We start from the raw sequence: 14,952 nt of genomic DNA, 5'->3' as shown, positions 1-14,952 counted from the left end.
CATACTAGTGTTATGTGAAATAAGCCCAGAAGGGGTTAAAATATCAAAGCATATGCTTGTATAACCTAGTGCAATTAAAAACTGGTATATACCAGTACAGATACTCACATGTAAGTGAAGTGGAATAAGGGGACCTTGCTAGGAGATTATATACCTAGAAGAGGAGGGGCTGGCCTGCCACAAACTGCTCAATAAGCAGTTGCAGGTGATTGGCTAAATATATTCAATTACACCATAGTAGTGTTGCCCTCTAGGAGCGTGCTGCAAAGGATTAAAATCGGCCCAGAATGGCTTTGCTGCAATTGCCTTTAAGATGACGTCATGAAAAGACACATGGCCGGACTCACATGGTACGGCAGCCAATCAGAGCGTGGGAAGTCTATCCCTACTCTGATTGGTTCAAGTACCATGTGACAGAGGCTTTCAATGACGTCACATCCTTTCTCCCCCAAGCCTCTGTCACATGGTACTTGAACCAATCAGAGTAGGGATAGACTTCCCATGCTCTGATTGGTGCTGTACCATGTGAGTCCGGCCATGTTTCTTTTCATGACGTCATCTTAAAGGCAATTTAAACCTTAAATTAAACCTTTAAGTGATGTCATCATTTTTTTTCTCGCGCGGCCAGCGCCCATTTTCTAGTCCCTTGCACCCTACATATTCCTCAACCTGGATCCCCGCCTTTCCCCTTTTAATCACCTGGTTATTGCATGCTTTGTCCTGCCTGCCTGGACTTCCACATGGACCCCTGCTTGTCCTCTTCTTGCTACCCGGATATTGGGACATTTCTCCCTCCATTAGAGAGGTACTGTATAGAAAACTGTTGCGGGTAGTGTAGTACCTTCTAAAGAGGGTTTACTGTGACGTTGTTGCAAGTTTATAATCCTATGGCCAAAGCATTTAACTAAAGAACACTTATTTATTTATAAAATGTTTTACCAGGAAGTAATACATTGAACGATACCTCTCGTTTTCAAGTACAGTATGTCCTGGGCGTAGAGTTAAGATGACAAATAATACATGGTTACAATACATACAGCTAAACCCCGCTATAGCGCGGTCCTCGGGGCCACCCAATCCGACCGCGCTAGAACCGGGTCGCGCTAGTTTTTTTTTAAAAATGGCCGCCGTGCACCTGATCGGGAGGGAGTGAGGAGGGAAGGAAGGAAGGAAGAGGTGGCCGGAAGCCCTACATGTCCCCTAGCAATGGCGAGTCCAGCCGCAACCTGCTCCTTACCTCCCACCACCGGCATCCATTTCCTCCCCCCCAGGCTCCCACACCTACCGGCCCTCCGCGGCATAGCCCACGCGACCCTCCGAGTCCCAGCCTGCTCCTCACTCACTCCCCCCTCCTCCCAACACCCCCCTCCTCCCGACACCCCCCTCCTCCTGATGCCAGCTCCGCTCCGATCTCAGCAGCCAACACCAAAGGTAGGGAGGGGGAGTGGGAGGTGTGGTGTAGTGTGCTGTGAGTACTGTGAGAGTGTGCTGTGAGTGCGGTGTGCTGTGAGAGCTGTGTGCTGTGAGAGCTGTGTGCTTTGAGAGCTGTGTGCTGTGAGAGTGTGCTGTGAGTGCTTTGTGCTTTGAGAGCTGTGTGCTGTGAGAGTGTGCTGTGAGTGCTGTGTGCTGTGAGAGTGTGCTGTGAGTGCTGTGTGCTGTGATTATCTCTTGCAGTCTTCCTTTTGTCTCCCTCCATTTGTACTGGACACAAACACACCTTTCTATCCTGATCATCCTCTTTCTGGGTTCTCTCTGCCTTGCAAAACTAGGATAATTCTGGAACAACCCCATCCCTCCAGATTTATCTAATAAAAAAGTTGTTTTCTACTAGAATTTTATATTTTCTATAATAAATGTGGTGATATTTTTAGCATCATTTTGGTTGAGACACTAATAAATAAATACTGCTATCTCACATACTGCTATGCTATCCCCCTCTTTTTTCACCAACACCAACCTCACAGCAAGTCTACTTCCATATAATTTGCTCTACTGAGCCACTCCGTGTGCCTCAGATGCCAGCAGCACTCTCATTGGTTAAATAAGGACCTTGTTCATGAAAGTTATATAACCCAGTGCTGTACACGGGCTTACTGAATATGATTGAGCTTTGTGCATCCTAACTTAACCCTGTGGGTGCCCCAAGAAGTACTCACTACGTCATGGGGGGTTGTGGCATTCATGGGGTGCCATTATGTAGTGGCCAAGTTATGCCCACAGAGGGTTCGTTTTCTAGGGGAGATTGCTCCATGGGAATGCAGAACACCTTCTGCACCCGTTTCTGGGTTATGCAGTTGTGTGACCACGCTTTGCTGGAGGGGCATCCACGTTGGTGCTGTGGCCCCTCCAGCACCCAAAGTGTTAATGCTTTGCCAATTTGTTCAGCAGAATTATCCTCTCTTTAAATCAAGAACAGAATCACTCCTTTTAAATAGCACTTGAGCATTACCTGACAATAGAATACATCACCTTATATAAGGATTGTTCCGGACTCTGGAGGATCAGTACATTTTCTAGGAGTAAAAACGATATAAATCTAATACTACTGCTATTTCCCCCGACACCCCCCCCCACCTTCCTCCTGATGCCAGATCCGCTCCGATCTCAGCAGCCGACACCAAAGGTAGGGAGGGGGAGTGGGAGGTGTGGTGTAGTGTGCTGTGAGTGCTGTGAGAGAGTGCTGTGAGTGCTGTGTGCTGTGAGAGCTGTGTGCTGTGAGAGTGTGCTGTGTGCTGTGAGAGTGTGCTGTGAGTGCTTTGTGCTGTGAGAGTGTGCTGTGAGTGCTGTGTGCTGTGACTGCTGTGTGCTGTGAGTGCTGTGTGCTGTGAGAGTGTGCTGTGAGTACTGTGTGCTGTGAGCAGTGTGCAGTGAGAGTGTGTGCTGTGAGCAGTGTGCTGTGAGAGTGTGTGCTGGGAGTGTGTGCAGTGTGCAGTGTGTGCAGTGAGAGTGTGTGCAGTGAGAGTGTGTGCAGTGAGAGTGTGTGCAGAGAGCAGTGTGCAGTGAGCAATGAGTGCTGGGAGTGTGTGCAGTGTGGTGTGTGCATTGTGCAGTGAGAGTGTGTGCAGTAAGAGTGTGTGCAGTGAGAGTGTGTGTAGTAAGAGTGTGTGCAGTGAGAGTGTGTGCAGTGAGAGTGTGTGCAGTGTGCAGTGAGTGCTGGGAGTGTGTGCAGTGTGCAGTGTGCTGTGAGCAGTGAGAGTGTGTGCAGTGTGCAGTGTAGAGTGTGTGCAGTGTGCAGTGTAGAGTGTGTGCAGTGTGCAGTGTAGAGTGTGTGCAGTGTACAGTGTGCAGTGAAAGTGTGCGCTGGGAGTGTGTGCAGTGTGTGCAGTGAGAGTGTGTGCAGTGAGAGTGTGTGCAGTGGGAGTGTGTGCAGTGTGGCAATGTGCAGGGTGGCAGTGTGCATTATGTAAAAAAAAAATTAAATTTTTAAATGTTTTTTTTTTAACCGGAGCCACGTGAAAACCGCGTTATAACCGAATTTGCGTTATAACGGGTCGCGCTATAATGGGGTTCAGCTGTAGTTACATATGTGAACAGGGTACACATTACAGTATATGCAAGACATTGTATGCACAGTTAGAGATAATATATACTGTAAAATAGGCGTATGTAAAAGAACTTAAACTGGTGGTGGCTGTGAGAGTCTCCAGTAGATTTTTCCAGTTTTGTGGTGCACAGTAAGAGAAGGGGGAGCGGTCAGATACTTTGCTGATATACACAGGGTGAAGGAGTGGTTGTTTTGCAGACACCGTGGATAAACAGCAACCCGTTTGTGGCTTGAGAGTGGTAAGTAGAATGATGATGGTGGTTGTAGGTACAGGTGCAACTTGGATCTTTGCAAGGATGGGAGAAAAAGGGGGACTAATAGCGCAATATATAAAAAACAACTTTAATACAACATGCACAAATAAAATAATCCCTCTGAATGCATACTGACATTTTTATGTGTCATTCAGGACACAAAATTGTATCTTTTAGTAGAGAACTGTCTCTCTCTCCAACACAGGATTCTGGTGGCTGTCTCTGCTTCTTTGGTTTGCCTTGCACTCTCTCCTATTGCGGCCGCTGGAAAAAACAGAGAGGCATGCTGGGTACATGCTGGGTACATGCTGCAACATTTCAGTGACATTTCTGCAGACAGACAAATGGCCCATCGGATTAACAGCGGGGGTCCCTGGCAGTCCCATTCTAACTCAATGGGACTGCCAGGGACCCCTGCTGTGTTAATCCGATGGGCCATTTGTCTGTCTGCAGAAATGTCACTGAAATGTTGCAGCATGTACCCGGCATGTACCCAGCATGTACCCAGCATGTACCCAGCATATACCTGGATCTTGTTGGTGATAGCCCCATATTTTCCAAGGCACGTTTTAGAATACTCGTCGGCGCACCTGTAGCTATAATGTAGCGTCCGGAGGTTTAGGCAGAGAGGTGTTCATAGCAGTAAGCTGGATCCACATGCACCATGTGATGTGACGTGTCACTGCATCATTACGCCCTACGCCTATGCGTTTCTCTCCAGGGGAAGCTTCATCAGGGATGGTGAGTCACTTTTGTGCATATCCATTATGAACCACCAAAATGAGTGCTCATACCTGTTGTAGCTCCATCCCAGTGGTTTGAATTTAAATCAGGCCTCTTCCAATTCCTGGTTGACAGTCTAATATTCCTTGTGGTGCACACCTGAGATACCTGTGAGATATGCTAATAGCTTGATTAAAAGTATAATGTTTCAGTGATGCTATCCATCTGCTAGTTTAGTTCACTGTGCAAGAGCTGCTGTTTAGGAAAGCAGTTGTGGTGGGTTCTAGTCCTGTTGTGGCTGACACCGGTATATATTTCCAATCCCAAAAGGTCAGGGATTTAGGCTGATCATTTCTATATTTTATGTATTGAAATCCTTTTCGGAAGTATAGGCTGGGACTCATTTAAATATAATTTTCATAGAACTTAGCAAATCTTTCAAGAATTGTCCTTTTTCAGCATAGGCATGTCATCCTAATTTATTTGGAGGGAGGTTTGAGGGGATATATATCCAATCATTAGACCAATATTGGTGGGGGTTGCGGATTTGATCTAAACAATCTGTTGAATTCTGGGAAATTAATTTGGACCAGTTAGTGCATTTCTTGTGGCTGACAAAGCTGTGCGAGTGCTGGTTTGTTTAAAATGGATATGGTGACTTCATTTAAAATATGACATAGATTATAAACAGGGTGTTAGTCAAACCTCAATTACTGTAAACCAAAGGACCCACAAACAGTTTTTGTAAAAATAAATTAGCAGTAATTCTTATAATTTCCAAAGGGATAAATGATACAGTATCGCATTAATCTTATTTGATTATTTAAAGGTTTGTAAGAATAGACTTGAATTACCTTTAATAGAGCACTAGATACTGTAAAGTTGGTAGACTAAATTTAGTCTTAAAAATTAAATACATCACATTGTTTTTTTATTCAGTCTTACAGTAAATCTATATCTTTACTTACATTGTTAAGCAAAAGATTAGGCACATTTTCAACCTGAATAGCTTTTACATTTCCAGTACTGTGGAAGTGTACTGAAAGCAAAGCTCATTTAGTTTGCTCAAATTAGATGTACATTATGGTTACTCTGTAATAGAAGGGCATTACACTAATACAGGATGTCACACACTAAATAACAAAACACACACAATTAATTTTAAATGTGTTCAACAGTATAAAAGATAATAGTATCTTTACATTCATTTGTTTCAACATACAATGTTTTGTTTTGTTATGTCTTTTATGGGGTCAACTCTAAGAACATGCAACTTTTCTTGAGGGAAAATAAAATTCAGTTACATCATAACAACTTTTAACATTATAAAATTCCCTACAATGTTGCTTTAAAAAAAATTAAATACAACTTATGTGTGTCACAGCTAGTTGAAGTTGTCTACACATGTCAGCACACATTTAAAATAATTGCTTTTTAATACAGGAGGGCCCCGGGCATGCGGCGGGTTCCGTTCTAAAGGGCTGCCACAAAGCAAAAATTGCTGGAAAGCGGAACCAGCGATTTTCGGCATGTGCGCATGCGCAGACCTGCAATTCCCCTTCTGCGCATGCACAACCTCCGTTCTGTGCATGCACAACCTCCATTCTGCGCATGCACAACCTTGGCACCCCCTCTGTTCTGCACATGCGCGACCTGGGAAACCCCGTTCTGCTTATCGCAGACATGGCAGCCCCCTTCTCGGTACCGCCATATTGGCGGATCGCTGAAATGCAGGGCGCCGAGAAGCTGGGCCCTACTGTATCCTTTTTAATCATTACACACAAAAAAACACCCTCCAGCCCAACTCCTCAACTTCCAACATGCATACAGTATTCTCAATAATAAGACATCACTTGACATTTTCTTGTAAAGGGATGAGGGGGGAAAGCTCCAGTACTGTGTTTGACCCAAGAAACTCAAACAAGGGTCGTTCAATATGAGAAGTGAGATACAGTAGTACTGTACATTGCAGTTACTTTAACTGCAAGGTAACTACAGATGTAGTTAGACTTTCTGGTTTCTGTACCGTGACAAGGTGCGATATTACAGTCGCATGAAGAATTTGTTCACAGCGGCTTATTCGCTGAAATTATTTGTGGTGTTATTTATATAATAGCAAGTAGTATGTGTCCGACCGATGGAGAACATTTCTTATCCTCATCTATGCTAATGCATGGGCTGTATCCTGTATGAATGTACATTATGAATTCTGTATGATTAATTTATTGCATATAGCAGATGGCACACTTCATACAATATCTTTACCCATGTCATGTTGCACCTGCCAAAAATGTGACATGTATTTCTTAACAAGATACAATGTAATGACATGGTAATAAATGTCTGGTTTGAAACATAGTTTTTCTTTGTTCAATGAACTTCGTAGTGTCAAAAAAAGCGATACATACTTTAATTAAAATAAGCTATAGATTTTTAACATGGCAGCTAAATTCAATGAAGAACCAGTGATTCATATATTCAATGAACCGCATATGCGTTCCGTACAGTTCACAATTTTTAACTTTTTTACTATAATCTTCTGGCAAATACAAAATTATGGGTATTTCACTTAAATTAAGCTTATTTTTTGATTTAGGTGTTTTGGACACATTACTGACCTACAGTAATTTGCATACTGCACCGTGCACATTATATTCAAGGTGTACAGTTCTATAGTAAAACAGTGCATTACCTCCCCCACCCATCGTGCTTCTAATCTCCCGAGGCTGTACATACAGTATAAGCAAACGAAGACAGATGTGGCAAATAACAGTCACAAAGGTTCTTACAGTATTTGCAGGCTTTCATTCATATGAAGGCAAGCCCCTCATTACCCTGAAGTTCTATTTGTCTTCAGAATAAGCTGCAGTGCTTCCCAGAAAAAGCAATGTCTCAGTGTAATATTGAAACTAGTCCACATAAGATCTATGTTACAGGTTAGGTAAACAGGGACATTAAAACAATCATTTAGAATACTTTTCTACTATAATCGTCCGTCAAATATAAAAATGATAGGTGCTTCACTTAAATAAAGCTTGTAAAAAAAGTTTAAGGCGCTATATCTTTAAGACAAAATGTGCCTCAGTGTAATATTTAGATTTAGGGATTTGGACACAAAACTGACCTTACATGCATAACTCACATTTAGTATGAATCATTTCTGCCTGAGTGTCCATGTCTAAGATGGGCGTGGTGTTTGCAACAAAAGGTTGCCTGCTATACATTAAATGCTAACTGATTGCATGCATTGTTAAAATCAAGAACTATTATCTCCCAGATCAACTGGCGTTTTGTTAACCAATTATCAAATCTGATGAATACATTCACACCCGATCAGTGATCGATACTTGTCAGCTGTTACCAAAACTTTATCTGGTGGAATCAAACAAAGATATGTGAAAACAAAAATTGTTAGTGGAATATTAAAGGTATACAAGGGGACGGAATTTGGGGGATACAGCCTAAACATTTAATAGTGTGGGAGGTGCTTCGAGAGGGAAAATGTAATAGTGCATTAACTAGAGAGAGAAATTATTCCCACGGGCAGAAGCACTCTAAACCCACTGTGACTGTATGGAAGAAAAATGTGAGTATAAATATCTAATTTTATTTGGAGATATAATCAAAAGAATAAAATATAATACCAGGAGACAGTAAATGACTTACAAAAGTTGCGGGTGAGTACCCAGTACATAAGTCGTTAACCGTACCCAAGCGAAAAATGTAATAGAACAAGTTGCTGATCAGGTCTTATCCGCAGCCTCTCAATAGCTGACAATATGTAATGAGCTATATGTTAAAAAAAAGTGTGGGTGTGCAGAGCACCCACATTTAAGTTAAACGTCTTTGTGTTTTGTCAGTGTTTTGTCACAGAAATTGTATTTGTGATGTTTTCATTAAAAATAAAAACACAATTTCAGTGCCAAAACGCAAATAAATTCGACTTAGAACGCGCGTGTGTGGAACACCCCCCCTGTTTTACCTATTTGCACTTCTATATGCATAGTAACTGTGAATTCTTTCTGTGTGTGTGTGTGTGTGTGTGTGTGTGCGTCTCGGGGTGTGTGTCTTTCTGTGTGTGAGCATCTCTGTGTGTGCATCTGTGTGCGTGCATGTTTCTGTGTGTGCATCTGTATGTGAATCTGGGTATGCATGTTTGCGTATGTGTGTCTATGTGTTTTTGTGCCTCTGTGTGTATCTCTGTGTATGTATTTCTCTGTGTGGGTGTCTCTGTGTGTGTTGGTGTCTCTCTGTGCGTGTGTTGCGCCTGTGCCTGTGCTACGTGTGGCAACACCAGCAACTGCTCATGTGCTCCCAGCCGACGTCTACTGCGCAGGTGCGCAGGCTGTTGTCAACAGCTCCTGCGCATGCGCACCGAGCGTGGGAGGTCTCTGCATGCGCCCCAGCTGCCATAACGGCCTTTTTTTGCCAGCAGTGATGTCACTTCCAGGACTGCACTTCCGTCTCCAACAAGGCGATATACTCCAAGGGAAACTTTCATTTGGTAGGTGCCAGCATAGGAGTTTCAATTCAAAAAGTAGTTTTGTGTTTAAACTTGGGAGAGCTTAGCAATATATGTAGTTACTAGTGGCTGAGGTGAATATCCCTGATAGGGTAGGGTACACCTGTATTGGTATCCTGTTAAGCCTGTGAGAAAAGTCGTTAGTAGTGGTAGTGGAAAGGTTTAACACTATGAGCGGTAACAGTACCACCCTGGGTAGAGACCATGGCAGCAGTAAAACCGGCCAACCCTCAGTGATCAAGGGAGAATCGCCCGCTGCGATTCCTCTCTGCGTCAAGTCTCTAAGGGGGAGACTCTATATATATATATGCCAACCCAAGCCATGAATCGTGTAGACCTTGTCTGGCAGATGATATTTTAAGATAAATAAATAGGATTAAGGACCTTAGCAGCAACTGGGATAAATAAGTCAAATGGTGTAGGGAACAGTACAAAACCTAACACTGACCCCAAAACATGATTTAAGAAAAAAGAGATTTAAAAGCAGGTTAAAAAACAGAGCGCTTTAGGCGCATCTCAGTGGGCCGAGTGACAGCAATTGCTATGACAATAATCACTCTCCCAATGATGTAATCAAATTGAGATGTAGCAACTTGTGGACATTTGTTTCAGTCTCATGCTTTCTCAAGGCAATGGGCTGCCTCCCCAGGGAAGTTGATATTTATAGGGAAGTCAATTACTTGAGGAGCGCCTTGTGAACCATTTCAGTTTACGAATCGTGAGGACACAGTTCCAGTCCCAGTCCTATATGATAAGTAAATAGATGTGTATTGCCATCAGATAATGGTGTACAACTGTCTGTTAGTGACTTAATGTGTTCATTACAGATACATCTGCAGTGCTGAAGATATTTACATGTGTTAATGCATTTTAAAGAAATCCCACTTGTCACCAGAGCTTAGAACCAGTTACTGCTGTAACTTTGGAGTAATTATTGTGTGAGAGTTTAGCTGTAAAATCTAGCGGTTTAGAAATGTATCACATACAACAAAGCCAATCGCTGCTGGACTTTAAAGAATCTTCATTAAGTGTCGCGCAAAGGGTGGCCGTATGGAATACGGAATGGAATACAGCAAAAGATTATGTTTAAGTTGGTGTGTATCATTATTTGCCTGTCCACTGCAGTGGGAGCAAGCTCAGCTGGGGGTGGGCTCATTGTATTAAGCATTTGATCACTGGTTTAGGCTGTTTATCCAGTACATGTCTCATTGTTTGTTGTTTATCCGGTCTCTCTATGTCATTGGTATCGCAGTGCCATGGTTATCATTTTGTTCAATTTGTGAATGCATAATGGGTGCGTATCGAGATGAAGAAAGGTATTCAACATAAAGTCTCACTTTTCAATTGGGTTTTCTAGGGACAATTTGAGTCCTATGCAGTAAGTATAATCAAATGTACACCCGTGGAGTAGCGAGTTCGCAAATGTCTATATGTGACGTAATGTACAAATTTCCTATGCCTTTTTGGGGCAGACAGGAAAATTCACCAATTGGTTACATTTTCACATCTTCACCTCCTGGTTGTCACCAAGGTTCAGGACCAATTTTTGCTGTGGGCATGTATTACTCATAGGTGTTTGGAATAACCCATATCTGTATGATGCTAAATGAGTTGATTAATTTAGTAAAAACAAGTAATTAATAATAAGGGATCTGTTCGATACCTAAGATGGCCACCATGAAGTAATCTCATCCTCACTGATGAAATCGGGACCATCTCGCTTCCTGGCAATTCCTGCCTTCAGCTCCCGATGGGAAGTGACTTCATCCTTATTGAAGCAAGAGTGGCCATCTTACTTCCTGGCAAATCCTGCCCTCACCTCTTGACGGGAAGTAAGCCTCTCTCTGGCTCTCATTGCCAGCAGCTGAATCTGGCCTTTAAATAGCAGGCAGTTGCTCTTGAACTTTGCTCATGCAAAGTACTCAGCACTCTGAGTCCTGTTCCTGAGTCCTGTTCCTGAGTCCTGTTCCTGAGTCCTGTTCCTGAGTCCTGTTCCTGAGTCCTGTTCATGAGTCCTGTTCATGAGTCCTGTTCATGAGTCCTGTTCCTGAGTCCTGTTCCTGAGTCCTGTTCCTGAATCCTGTCCCTGAGCCCTATTCCTGAGCCTTCCATTTGCCTGTGTATGCCTCTTCCCAAGAACCAGATCCTTCCCTCTCACCTACGGGGAATGGCAGAGCAGCCATTGCCATGGCTACTCTCTGTACTCAGACACACCTCACCCCCTAAGGGGTAAGGCAGAACAGGACGCATTCAGAACTCTCTTCCCAGAGAGGGGAGAGAACAGACAGACCCATTAGGGAGGGGCCCTCACCTTTAATACCTGGGGAGGGGTTAATCCCTCTGCCCCAATATCTGGGCAGAACCAGTTGACATCACAGGCCTAGTCAGTCCACCCTCCTTACATGTGACTCCAACTGCCAGGCTCCTCCACCTGCACTTGGTTACTTAGTGTCTCTGTGGTTAGCCATCTCACATGAGGCCATGAGCAAGATAATTAACCATAACACTGCTGGATGATATTAAACAGACAGTACTCATCTAAAAATCCTTTCTAAATTAGGGGTTTAAAAGATGCAGGGATTGTTGAAGCTAACACCCATTATTTTCTTAATTTTCTCTTTTAAAAAGAATTCTAATGTACATTGGTTGGTGAGATTTATATTCTCAGAGGACATGTTTGAGTTTTCCATAGTTCCTGGTGTTAGAGGTGTAAGTGATGATAGAATATGGGACAACTGGGTACATTTCTATTGTTAACCAAAGAGATGGCTCTTGAATGCAATTTTAACATGCTGCTTCATGTAAGATTACATTTTTTCAGTGTCTGGATGTGAGTAACAATGTGAAACCCAGTGACTTGGAAAGGCGCTTAACAACTATAAAAGTGCTCAAAAAAATAAAATTAAAAGTTTGTGAAACTGACGAATTCTCTCAACCTTCCAGGGAATATGCACTGATTCCCTTACAACAGTTTAGGATCCAGGGCAGGAAGGGAGCAGCATCATCAGGAACACCCAGAAAAAAATACAAAACTCATCATAGTGTAGTATGAAAAATAAATGTCAATATGTGGAACTTGGCTCTTTAAATAACCTACTTACAGAATGTAAGATATATAAGAGCAGGTTTGTAATTGTGATGGATCTTTGGACACCTCAGGTTATGGGTTGCAGCAAGCAGCAGCATACATCAGATAGGGGTGGTGTCAGGCAAGATGGTGTTTTCACTCTGGCAGCAGCTTCCAATCAGTCATATGCAGTCATACAAAGATAAGGGAAACAATAGTGCTTTACCAAAATAACACAGAGTTTTATCGTGAAGACGAGCAGGAAATGTACTCACAATATAATAAATGAGCACATTCACATCATGGTATCTTTAGGAACCAGGGTATTGGATCGGCCGGTGGAGAAATCCCTCACTTCACTCCGCTTCCTTGTCCTCCACGAGGGTGCCCCCTCGTCCGGTGCCAGATGGATGGCGTCTGTCGTCACTTCCTGGCCTGGCGGTGACGACTTCCGGTGAGCGTAAGTAGAGCGGAGAGTAGGGGGAACGCCGGTCCAAGACTATGCCTCCGTGAATACAGCAGAAAGACAGTTCCCAAACGGTAGATACAGCTGGGCTCTGCTAACTGTCTGCAGATTTCTTTAGCTCAACGCGTTTCACTGCATGCCGCAGCTTCCTCAGGAGCAATGATAATGTCCCCTACTGGGTGCTATTTAAATAGCCCATTCAATTAGGGCAATTGATAATGCAATCATATATAATTGACACAAGATGATTAACATCATTACACACAGAGTCTCCCAAGCTGGGTACATAATCTCTGTGATCCAAAAAACGACGCATAAAATACTTTAATACAATTTATTTAAAAAGAACATAGAACAGAATATATACTAAAATAAAAAATTAAATACTAAAATTAATGGGTAGTCGTTAGGTCGAGATGCTTAATGGAAGGTAGAGAGAGAGAAAGAGACATATGTTAGTTGATCATAAACACAAAATATGATTAACTTAAATAAAAACATATAAAAGTTATACAATGAGAAATCCAAACTGGAAATGTAAAAGACTGGCATGACTAAAAGTGACTTAAAAAGGAGGGGAGGGGGAGGGGGAAGTGTGTGACATAGGGGAAAATTTATTTTAAAAAATAAAATAAAAATAAAATAAAATAAAATAATAACTAGAGGAAGGGTGCAATCTCAAAATCAACATTAAGACCATGTGGTGTCAGCGTGTTAAGTTTATGCACCCAAAACATCTCTCTTTTGCTTAAATCTAAATTTCTATCTCGTCCTCTCCAATGTTGTGCCACATGCTCTATTGCGGTAAATTTTAACCCTTTTGTATTGGAGTTGTGAAAAGAGGAAAAATGTTTGGAAACATTATGTGACTGCACACTACGCCTTATATTGCTTAAATGCTCCAAAATACGTATCTTAATAGCTCTTGATGTTTTTCCAACGTATTGGAGCCCGCATGGGCATTCCAGGAGGTAGATTATATAATTAGAGTTGCAGTTCATGTATTGTTTAATTCTGTAATCCTCATTTTTATTATTGCACCTAAATCCCTTTTTGTCTTGCTGTTTGTATTCACAGGCCTTGCAACAACCACAGCCGTGAAACCCTTCCAATTTTTGAAGCCATCCATTTCTATTTGTCTCTACTTTCTTAATATTACTGGGAGCTATTATACCTTTTAGATTTTTGGCCTTTTTAAAAATCACTCTCGGGCGATCTGGGATTTCTTCTTTTAAAATCGGATCATTTAATAAAACATGCCAGTGTTTCTGTATTATTTTCTTTATATTGTTTGACTCTTTATTAAAAGAAGTTAAAAATGCTGTGTCGAAATTTTTCTTATTATTTGAAGATGTTTCTCTATCTTTAGCTACTAATAGGTCAATTCTATTCAGACCATTTGCTTTTTCTAATGCCATGTCTAGGAGTTCTGTTTTGTATTGTTTTTCTACAAAACGTTCTTTCAGTATATTGCATTGATCATTGAATACTATATTGTCTGTGCAATTTCTCCGCATTCGTCTGAATTGGTTGTATGGGACATTGTCCATCCATATATCCTGGTGACAGCTTGTACGTAATATATAATTATTGCTGTCAACTTCCTTAAAGAAAGACCTAGTTTTGAGAATCTCATTCTCTATATAAATATTCAAATCCAAATAATTGAGGGAACTATTACTTGTCACAGAGGTGAATTGTAAATTATACGTATTCACATTAATACTCGACAAGAAGGAGTCCAAACTCTCCTGGCCACCACGCCAAATTAAAAACACATCATCGATGTAGCGCCGCCATAGGACAAGGTCCGCCCCCAGAACGCCACCGGGCCAAATGTGCTGTTCCTCCCAGAATCCCATAAAGAGATTCGCGTAACTGGGAGCAAACCTCGTACCCATGGCGGTGCCACATCTCTGAATGTAAAAACTGTTCTCAAACCAAAAATAATTCTTGTCAAGTATGAAACAGATACCATCTATAATAAACTGAATCTGCTGTTCTTTCATATCTAGATCTTGTTTCAGAAAGAAATTAACAGCTTCACATCCTAAGGTTTTTTCAATCGATGTATATAGAGATGCAACGTCTACAGTTGCCATGATGTAATTATTATTCCAAGTAAAATTCTCTAATAAATTTAACACATCAGTCGTATCCTTCAGATATGATTTAAGAGATTTGACATGACTCTGTAAAAAAGTGTCAATATATGCAGATAGGTTTGATGTAAGTGAGTTTATTCCGGAGACGATTGGTCTCCCGGGAGGTTGTTTCATGCATTTGTGGACTTTAGGTAATATATAAAAGATCGGTAGTTGGGGACATTCGTTAAATAGAAATTTATATTCATTCTCATTCAATATGCCTAATTCC

The 14,952-nt window shown here is 41.9% G+C and overlaps 1 long non-coding RNA gene across 1 annotated transcript; it reads left to right on the top strand.

Annotated features, from left to right (window-relative positions):
• The first annotated feature begins 11,890 nt into the window (after window positions 1-11,890).
• On the top strand, window positions 11,891-13,897 carry LOC142492180 (uncharacterized). The gene is made up of 2 exons (XR_012800798.1): window positions 11,891-12,570; window positions 13,654-13,897. It is a non-coding gene; the product is annotated as an uncharacterized LOC142492180 (long non-coding RNA).
• Window positions 13,898-14,952: the final 1,055 nt, after the last annotated feature.

The sequence above is a fragment of the Ascaphus truei genome, chromosome 4 (genome assembly GCF_040206685.1).
Source record: "Ascaphus truei isolate aAscTru1 chromosome 4, aAscTru1.hap1, whole genome shotgun sequence".
Lineage (NCBI taxonomy): Eukaryota > Metazoa > Chordata > Amphibia > Anura > Ascaphidae > Ascaphus > Ascaphus truei.
The sequence above is the reverse complement of the archived record's forward strand: the minus strand, read 5'-3'. Positions and strand labels throughout refer to the sequence as shown.